Source organism: Penaeus chinensis, chromosome 13 (genome assembly GCF_019202785.1).
Source record: "Penaeus chinensis breed Huanghai No. 1 chromosome 13, ASM1920278v2, whole genome shotgun sequence".
NCBI classification, from domain to species: Eukaryota; Metazoa; Arthropoda; class Malacostraca; order Decapoda; family Penaeidae; genus Penaeus; species Penaeus chinensis.
Window position 1 is genome coordinate 5,519,373 of NC_061831.1, and position 2,500 is coordinate 5,521,872.

A 2,500-nucleotide genomic window follows, 5' to 3' on the forward strand; every position below is an offset into this window, starting at 1 on the left:
CTGGTATTCACTTTCTCTCACTTCCCTTCTTCATTTTCCGTTTCTTTTCCTCCTTATTATCATCATCATCAAGCATCACCATCATTATTATTATTATTGTTATCCTAATCAGCATCAACATGTCATCATCAGCATCACCACTTATATTATTATCTGTCTTTTTTTTTTTTGTCTTTTTTTTATTCATAAAACATTAGGAAACGAAACCCTGGCCGTCCACCCTTAACACGACCAGTGACCTATGATCATTTGCACACTAAAGAAGACTCAGATTAAACTCAGATTAAAGTATGAACGGGGCAACTGTTGAGAATTTTGACAGAATACCGGGCTATTATGTTACAAACATTCACCCTTTATGTGATTTTTTTTCCATTCTTAAATGAGTATTAGTTAAATTGCTAATCCACACCGCTAGACCTGAGGATGGAATACAGGTGGATTCCAAAACTGGTGTCTCACTTTCAATAAATCTAGTTTCACATTGTGGGTTTTTCTAACAAAGATCAACACGTTAGAGTGTTTTCACCATTCACTGCTAGGGTAGTTCAGCTGAGGGATCGTTCAGACACGGTGCTACGATCTCTAAAGCTAATCAGGTGTGGTTACTTCTAATCCCAATCGGTAATTGTGAGGAGTACCTTCGCATGACCAATCACGACGAATAGTGATATCGATGAATTCTTCTCACTCTCTACTACCTATATATGTACATTTTACACGGAACCCCACCCCACTTCAAATCCACGGATTATTGGTCCCGATAGCATAAAAGGAACACGGAAAATTGCGGGGTAAAATATCAATAATATTCACAGAATAAGCTACTATATTGTCTAATGTCCCGCCCCTCAATCCCTGCCCTGAAAGACGAAGAATCCTCCATGTATTCACAAGTTAGAGCCTTCGACCGACATTGCGGGGTGAACACAGGAAGATACAGCCTAAGAATGATAATTTACTGAGATGGTTGATGTATGACGATGATCTGGCGTGCCCCACATTCTGGTACCTTCCATACCCCCCCCCCCCCCCCCCCTGCTATCGGAGCCAAGATTGTGGATATAGAAAGTAGAGATTGAAAGGCATCTATGCGAAGATATTTTGAATATTTACCTGAAAGGCTTCCACAATTCTTCAGTGTCACAAGAAAACAGTCGTGCATAACAAGCTTCGGGACAAAAACCGTTGAAATTAATATCAACGCCAATAACAACTGGTTAAATGTTTCACAAGATTTGAGTGTTTGGCCTCTGCACCTTTCAATGGATACACCTTTCAAACCATAAATATTTGTTGCGAAAAGTTTCTGGAGGTCTCATGACCCTTCCACATTTTTTTTGTAATTCACTCTAATACCTCATTACAAGTTTACTTGAAAAAAATAATATATTAATATAAAAACTCTAGTAAGCCATATTACATGTTCCCGATTTAAAATCACTTGGATTTTGTTTTCCATGGTTATTTTTCACTTTATATCTATTTTGTTTATCATTACTACTGCTACTATCATGAAAATGGCTTCACCATTATCATTACTTATTGTTTTATCATTATCATTACTATGACTGTCATGATTACCATTTATAGAAGGAACATCACTTATGATTCTTTATCATTATCAGAACTATTATTCATTACTATTTACAGAAGGAAAATTATATCAGTAAAGGCTAATCCCTCATATTAAACAACTAGAAAATCATTATAAATTATTATTTTTTTAAGCAATGCTCTCAATCAAAGTACAATAACCCCCCCCCCCCCCTCACACACACACAAAAAAAAAAGGGATAAAAAACAACAGTCTTTTGTTTTAGACTCTTTATTCATAACAAAAGCATCACAAACAGTCCTTGAACAAACGTCGTGGCAAGAAATTCGCTGGCACAATAATGGCTTAAATGATGTGGCATTAGATGGCACCTCTTCACTTGAGTTCCTTCTAATATTTTTTCTCTCTCTAATGCAAAGAACTTCAGTGACTTTCCACATTTTAAGTTCGTCTCCTTTAGAAAATTGTCGTTGATGACGTATAGAAGACGTAGATATATGTGTGGTTCAGTATTGCTTCGTGAGATAGTTCTGAAGCTTTGTGGTTTTATGATGGATAAGTTAATGCGTAATTGCTGTGAAATTGCTTAGTAGATGCAGCATCAGAATTGCCATTCTTGTAATACACTAGAAAATACAGATACAATAACATCTTAACATATAAATTAGTAAGGCACCAATTTTATCATCAGTAAGCATAGAACACTAAATGAATTAAAACTTTCTGTAAACATTGATTTCTGCTCAAGTTATCAAAACTGCAGAAAAAATAACTCGATAAAAAAACACAAAAAATATGCAAAACACTACAAATACAAAACAATATTTGCAATCAAATTACTGTAAAATGTAAACAAATGTAAAAAAAATACAATAAACAGGCTATATACCTATTTAATGTAGCGGGTTTTTTTTAAAGGAAAATAAAAAAAAAAATATTCTA